Consider the following 8,859-nt stretch of genomic DNA (forward strand, 5'->3'; position numbering starts at 1 on the left):
ACTTTGTTGGATTGACTCGGCATGAACATGAAAAGAGTCCTAAGCATGTGGTCACATGAGAGTAATTTCTAGCCATGTGAGGGCTGAATCAAAGATACAAGCAGGAGATAAATCTCAATGACCAAGATACCCTTTGAAAGAGCTTGGCTTATGCAGGTACAGTATGTTATTTGCTGCATCGGGGGATGGGTTTTTCTGGTTGCATGGGAGAAGTTTACACGTGGTAGATATCATATCTACCAGCCAGCATGCCCATTCTTAAAAAGCTTCAACATAAGATTTGGTGGACAGCTCTAATGAAGTTCAGACAGCTAATAAACATAGGAGTAATCTTTTAGGTAGTATACATGTTCTGTGATTCGATTATTCACAAGCACATTATTTCAGGCATTCTGCAGCCCTACTATGTTCTATTATTGCCGAGAGAAAATAATGTTAAGAACTTTAACATATTGAACAAACAACAAAATCAAACATGTGGAAAAAGAAACAAAAGTAAGATAAATTATTTTGTCTCAGTTTCCTTGCTTTTCTCTCGGCAACTCCACAGTAGGACATTAAATTTGTCTAATTTTTATTATGACTCAAGTCACCTATTCATGATTGATGATGTTTCAAAAATTAATAGGTTCAGGAATGAGGTTTTCAAGTATTTAAATAGTAAATAATTATATGTTCATATCAATATTCATTTTCTAAAATTCAAGAAGTAGGTGATTGGTGATAAAAAGTTCAACACCTACAAAACAATCCTTTTTATGGGGTTTAGGAACTCTTAAGTATAAATACTTGGAGAATAGAAATTGTGAACCCTTTACCTGGTGGTTTAGAGGGTATTTATAGCTCCCGAATCTTGTCATGTTGTTGGAATGGAGGGGTTGAAAAGTTTTTTTTTTACAGCATTAATGAGAGATAAATATCTCTTACACCATATTAATAAGGGATAAACACCCATTGCACAATATTAATGACTGAAATACAATGAACCCTTAGAAGACTTTTATAACTTAAAGGTGTAGATAAATGAGTATTCTTGACATTAACATTCTACGTTAAAAGTCATAAGAATAAACAAACAAAGTCTCATAACCCAACATAGGGCCTATAATGATTGTCAGAACCATATCTATTTGGGCATGGTATGATAACAAGCTTATGGGCGGTGGATCTGATAACTTGCCAAACTCATGTCTGCTTGGGCTCAGCGCGTAATTGAACTCATGGATGTTAGGTCTAACAGCTCGTCAAACCCAAGGGTACTAAAGCTTAACGCATAGTTGAACCCAATGATGTTGGGTCAGGTAGCTTGCGCGCGTAGCTGAACCCATGAATGTTAGGTCTGGCAGCTCGCCATAGCCATGTGTACTTGGGCTCAGTACATAGCTGAATCCAATGATGTTGGGTCTGATAACTCACTAAAGTCATGTATGCTTGAGCTTAAACGCTTAGCTGAACCCAAAGATATTGGATTTGAAAGCAAGTCAGACTCATGTCATATGGTTTTGACCAAGCCTAGGGATATTGAATTATCACCTTCCGTTTGGCCCTTTTAAATATAGATTTAGACTAAAAATTAAAATTTTAAAATATGTTGATCCATCAATATCCATATAATGCCTTTCAACAGTTTAATGTCCATGCAATAAATCAAATATTTCTACTGTCATGTATTCAATCGTATGTACATATTCCCTCATGTGTCCATAAAAAATGTTAAGGTGGTTTACAAAACATGCATTTGATGAGATGAAGTGAGAAACTTGAGATGCCTGAGCAGCATGAAAGTGGTGTTGGCATTTGGTAGAGCAAGTTCTGATGACTGATGTTTTTCATGTGATGAAGTCCTAAAAATCCAAGTAGCCTAGAAGCAAGGCTCCCAGGTTGGATAATCGGTTAATCAATTAGTCTTAGCAATCTTATCTATTTTCCATAGCTAAAGATTTTGATAGCTTGCATTTAGTGTTTGGTAGGCCAATGTGGCTTATGGCTAATACTTGTAAAAGGTTCTCTTTGGTAGAGGTGGGGACTCACTGATGCTTAAATAAGTATAATTTTAGTGAGAGAAAATACAATAATATTTTGGAGAGAGATGCTCTGACAATATATATGCAGAAGATAATGAAGATTGTGAATCTCTGTTCTGAATGTCTTATGGTGTATTTATAGCCCATGAGTGTTGTTCTTTTGTGGAGAAAATAGCTGGAGTGTGACTTCATCTTTGTGATATTTTGAATTGCATTGTGAGTTGTATTTCACTCATTTTATCCAGTTAAAGATGGATAAATGACGAGCCATGATAAATTTAAGTCGATATGGGGCTAGGCTTGGCAAACTGCGAAGCCTAATCATGGCTGGGTCTGGTTAGCACTAGACCCATCGTGCTTCTACTGAGACATGTTTGATGTTGTTGTCTGTTAGCCCAACACACCCGAGAATTCAAGGAAATCTATACCCATATGTTTTTCTTGATCTAATATTTATTGGTAAAGATATATAAAGATATACTGGTAAAATCTTGGTTCATCAGTAGCCTCCTAATTTATGCGATATAATAATATGCAAAGATTTTAATTAATATTCCAATTTGAGTAAAATGGTGAGTTTTGCTCGTATAAAAAGGGGTAAGCCTGGAAAAAAGTAAAGAAATATGCATATGGATTGAAAGAAATTCTTTTAGACATAAAAGACCAAGAATCTGTACTTAGAAAAATTCTAAGAGGTTGAGAGTACCATGCTCATTATCTACACAAATTTCTAAGTGGTTATGTGGAATCCAATGAGGGTGAACCTATGCTTAAAAATTTCCAGGTGATTATAGATTATTTGAAGAGTGGAAGCATGTAGCTTTTCCAACATTGTCATGGGGCTTAAAAACCCTTAACTAAAAAGTGGTTTTTTTACGGGGTATGAGAGCCCTCCACTAAAGAGTGGTGATTAGATGATGTTGTTATTTGTACTAGAAAGACCGAGTTCATCCTTTAGAAAGTGGTGCATATAGCATTGAGGAGATCAAGTCCATACTTTGGAGATTGACGCATATAGCACTGAGGAGATCACATTTATCCCTTAGATATTGGTGCATATAACATTGAGAAGACTACTACATCTATCTCTTGGAGATTGGTGCATATAAGCACCGAGGAGACTAATTGCATCCCTTGGAGAGTGGTTTATATAGCATAGGGAGACTAAGTCCATCCATTGAAGAGCGATGTGTATAGCACTGGAAAGATTGAGTCCATCTCTTGGAGAGTGGTGTACATGGCACTTGAAAGATCACATTCATCATTTGGAGATTGATGCACGTAACACTAGGGAGACTACATCATGGCCGGGTGTAGTAAACTAACAAGCCCAATCATGGTTGTGTCTAGTTAACACCATACCCAACGCGCCTCCACTAAGATGTGTTTGGGGCTAGCGCGTGTCAACCCAACGCGCCTGAAAATTCAGGAAAATTTATACCCATATGTTTTTCTTGATCCAACATTTATTGATAAAGATATACGGGCAAAATCTCGATTAATCACCATGTAATCAGGGAAAAGAAAAAAAACAAAATCAAGATTACGAAACTCATGAACATCATCAGATCGCTTAATATTGCAACAAAGGGAAACTGGGACCTGTTGATATTTTGAGGAACAGCTTGGTTGTTTTTTCTCCCTGTTCTTTTTGGCCAAACATAATGAGAGCAAAGTTACTGTTGTAATTGCAGACAAGAGTACTGGTTTAAGAGACAGAGAACTTGATTGCAAATACTTTTGGGGGAAGGACCACAAATTATTTGATATTTTGACAAGTTAAGAGAAGACTAGACTAGAGGCACGATGCATAATTCTAATGGGACGAGAGAGATGACTCCCAGGGAAAGCAATGTGGCTTAACTGTTCCTGAAGTGGGGGACCATACTCAGTTTGTATTAAATTAAGCATGGATTTAGTCTGCTTTATGCAAAGCTTAGCTGTTGGGTAGAACATATTGATTTTAGATACCATAATAATTCAACCAGGGATAGATAGTATAATGGCGCGGAGAGAGAGAGAGAGAGAGAGCCTACTAGTTTTGACTCTGACCAAGCATATGTGTGGAGGAAGGCCATTCATTATTAGACAGGCAGTGAAACTTTTGTTGGTTAAAGTTGCATGCCTATATTATAAAAGGTTTATGAAATAATTTTTTTTTTAAATTAATGTTTTAATGTTTTATTATTTTGATATGTTAATATTAAAAATAATTTTTTAAAAATATAAAATATTATTACAATTTATTTTTAAGTAAAAAATATTTTAATTAATTTAAAAAACAATTAATGATACAAAATGAGCTCTAAATTTATGAAGAATTAATTAAAACAGTGTCTTTCCTTGAAATAAATTTCTAGTTGGGGGTTGGGAATTCACTTCAAGGTCAAGCCAAAAAGTTTTTTAGAGATATCTGGGTGATGACTTGACTATTAGTATTCAGCAATGAAGATCCTTTGAAGAAGACGTAATTCCAAGTAGAGGACACATCCTTTATTTCGCTCACGTTTTTTTAGGCATTGTCAGCATTAGATCGACGATGGAGTGGAGGCGAGCCAACCACGGAGGCCAATGGGTGATTAGGGGAGTAAAAAAAAAACTGCGGCACTGCCACCCCCACCCCCACCAGTTTGGTGTTATTTTGTGAATCCTCCCAGTCTCACTATCCCGCCAAAAATAGAAAGGAATGGAAATGGTTGTAGTGTGGCATGATAGAGATAGAGAAAGAGACCTTAACCCTTAGCCTAACTTTGGGGCTTGGGCCTCGGCCTGTCTTACATTTTACGATCCATTCCATTGTTTTGGTTCCCTTACCTCGTTATATATGTAACAATACACAGAAAATAAAACTGATTTCTAAATATTGTTAGAGGACACGAGGAGGGATAATGGAATGTATTTTATTTTATGGTAGTAGTTGTTTTTTTAAATTTTTTTAAATATATATTTTTTATTTTTTAAAATTTATTTTTTATATCAAGAACATCAAAAAACACTAAAAAAATTAATTTTAAATAAAATAAATTTAAATTTTAGACAAATAATATTTTAACCACACTATCAAATACCCTACTAATATCAAAATAATTTTTTTAAAAAAATATTTTGATATTAGTAGGGTATTTGATAGTGTGGTTAAAATATTATTTGTCTAAAATTTAAAAAAATATTTTAATACATTTTTAAATAAACCAAAACAGACATATAGAAAACAAATGCTAGAAAAAAAAAAATCAATTCGATCTACGAATCAGCTAAAATTAATTCCCACGGGACCCTTACACGTGTTTTCCTGCCACGTATTCATAAAATACAAGCTCTGTTAAATGGTTCCATGACAAAGATAGATGGGAGGGTGTAACTGACGAAGTTATTGAATTCGAAATGAACGATTGAGACAAAACAGAGTTTTGAAGGTAAAAATGAGAAACAATATATGAATCTCAGGTTAAATAAATAAACATAATTATTGCAAGAATTCACAATTCTATCTTTCCATATTTTAACGTTGGTCATCCGGAAAAACTTGCCGGGTCTTATTATTAAATACAGTTGGCGGGATTTCATTGGATATCAAACTTGAATGGTCCCCACCATTCACTTCAAGAGATAGAGATTTGACCATCTCCACTTCTAATGTCTCGTTGATCCACATACTTCATGATCTAACTAGCCGAGGGGCCTACGCTGCTGCGCGGTGCCCATTTTATGTTTATAATCTCTCTCTCTCTCTTTTTTTAATTTCCTTATAGATTTGGTTACAAATTTGTTTATGACAAAGGGTTTTAGTGCTTCATTAATACAATTATAAAGACCCTCTTACTTTAATTAATAATCAGAATTAATAAATTTACAATAACAATTCACAGGAACAAATTGATGGTAATTTTATCAATCATCCCATGCATCACCACGCATTAATGGGACAATAAATAGAGGAGGCGTAAATTATTACAGGAACAAATTGATGGTAATTTAAGAGTGTTATTCACTATAAATACAAAAAATAACAATACTTTAATAAGTTCCACAGATTTTTGTTTTTCCCACCTACGCCCAAATGCTATCAAATGGCTGTTCGTAAAATCTAAATTCCTTGTTAATAATTACCCTCAAGTTCATAGAATGCCACGTGATTGTCCTAGTCACCATCCTCTTTAATGAAAGTAAGCAAATATCTCTTCGTGACATGATTGGATTGATGAATTGTATGCCTCTTCTTTCAAGTTTGTCTTGTATAGATTTGCTCAAACAACCTTTTTCAACGAGTTTCGATTGTAAGCCAAGTTGGTTGGAGATGCAAAATAAACCGCGATGATGATGATTTTGTTGCTCTTCAAAAATCAAAGACAACGTTGCAGCCATCATTGCTGCTTCTGCGCATGTTTCTTGATTTCATGCTCTTGTACATGTTGAATATGGTAATGAATTTTGACCAGAAAATTCCAATGTGGTAATTTCTCTTTAGAAACGTGGTAATGATTTTTTAAAAAATATTTTTTATTTTTTAAAATTTATTTTTATTATCAGAAGATATTACTCTGCCATAGCCTCTCTTACAACTTACCATGAATGGTGATGCGAATATTGTGTCAAATTATTATGTACGTAGGATCTGTAAAACTCTTGATGAGTTTTTGTAACGCCTACCAGTAGGATATCTGAGTTACTGAAGTGTCCTTGACATGATTAATTTATTTAAGTGTCGGTGCAGTCATTTTTTTTATGAGAATTTAACTTTTTTTTAAAAAAAAAAAAATACTGCCATAAAAATTTGCATTAAAGGAATTCTTGTTTTATCGACTAAAGTAAAAAAAATGTTTAGGGAGCCATACTCTAGTCAAGAGTATGCCTTAATGTCATTTCATGTATCCTACCATGACAAGAATATCATGCTAATATTTAATGCCAATAACTACATACATAAATGTTCATTAATAATACTTTCAAATGTAATACAATAGGGTTTGTATTTTAAAGTATTTTTTATTTGAAAATATATTAAATTAATATTTTATTATTTTTTAAAAATTTATTTTTAATATCAATACACCAAAATAATCTAAAAATATAAAAAATTTAATCTAAAATAATTTTTTTTTTTAAAAAACACAGTTCACCGTACTTTTTAAAGTGCAAAGATTATGTGGATAAGATATGAGTTCGCCCATGCCTGTCTGGGCATTTGCCTCCGAGTAAGAGGGTGCTTGACAGTGTGGTAGCGGTTGCTTTTCAAATAATTTTTTGTGCCGAAATGCATGCTAATAATATTTTTTTATTTTTAAAAAAATATTTTTGACATCAGCACATCAAAACGATCCAAAACATATAAACCATATTAAATTTTAACAAAAAAAATTAATTTTTTTAAAAACACGGTGCAAACATGTTCTACGCGTGTCATCAGGCTCGGCACGTCCCCTCGACATTCTGAGCCTAGATGAAGATGTGCCAATTGCATCAACTAAGCTTCTTGAAGATCATAGTGGTCGAGTGAGTCAACTAGGCTTATTGAAAACTGTGTTAAACCTCCTCGGTCCAGTTAAATAGTGGGCAATGGAGAGTGCCTGATCTAAAGGAAAGATATTCATGTTCGGGTCCGGAAGCCATAGAGAGAATTTGTGGCCCATCGTGCCTTATGCCAAGGCGAGGTGGGGAGGGGCGTGCTTCCTTCAATCTTGGGTCCATTACCGGTGAATTTAAAATACAAGGGTGCAACAACCATTTAGGTGGTAGTAATAAAAAAACTTGGAAACATGCTTTTTCTGTGATTTTAGATTCGAGTCATGTGGTTCTTTATATGATAGTCATTGAAAGTTTATATGGTCGTTAACTTCAGGGCTTGTGAGATTAATCGAGGTGCGCGCAAGTTAGCCTGAACACCCACATTAAACTAAATAATAAAAAAAAAGGGTGCTAATCCTAGATGTAACATGTATTTGTTCTTCAGCTCAATGATCGAAAACAATTTAGAAAGAAATATTCATGGGATATATTGGTGTGTACCTGCGTGTAACATCATCATGTTTATTTTTACGTTGAAATAATGTTTTTGTAAGAATTTAATTTTTTCAAATTAATTATTTCTTTGTGTTTTTAAATATTTTTATGTGCTAATCTTAAAAAATAAAAAATATATTATTTTAAGATATTTTTAAACTAAAAATATTTTAAAAATATTTTACTGTTACAGTATCAAATACAGTTTTCTATACATGTCTGGATTATTGACTGCCCAACATGTATCAAATTTGAATTTGAAAATATCATAAACGAGAAACTTCATCGTTGGTTCAGTTCATGCATGCTATATACTAAACGCACCGTCTTTGTCCTATCATAAATCCCGGAAGGAAAGCCTGAAGCTCCATTTACTCTTGTGCACATGGCTCGCTGATTCCAGGAACCACAATATAAATATTGTTTTCTCAAGAAAGAAAAAAAGGTGAAGAAGTCAGATGCCATGCAATTCAAATAATCCCTGGAACAGCGTAATTCATGCTTGTTTTTATTGTATTTTGTTAAAAAAAACATTTTTTTCATCAATTTTTTCATACTATTTACTTTATATATATACGCGCGCGTGTGAAACAAAGAAATAGAATATAGTTAAAAATGGATTTTAAAATATAAGGATTAAATAATAGGTGTCGAAAACAATGAAGACTGATTAATTAGTTTTGATAAACTACAGTAATTAAGTTATAATTAACCATTGGTAATTAATAGCCCAGCCAAATAAATGACAATATGCTGTTTTTTTTTTAAATAATTCGTCTTCAGATCTAAAGCATAAAAGCAACAGGATCAGCAGGCACAAAAAGTCATAACGTAC

This window comes from Populus trichocarpa, chromosome 8 (assembly GCF_000002775.5).
Source record: "Populus trichocarpa isolate Nisqually-1 chromosome 8, P.trichocarpa_v4.1, whole genome shotgun sequence".
NCBI lineage: Eukaryota > Viridiplantae > Streptophyta > Magnoliopsida > Malpighiales > Salicaceae > Populus > Populus trichocarpa.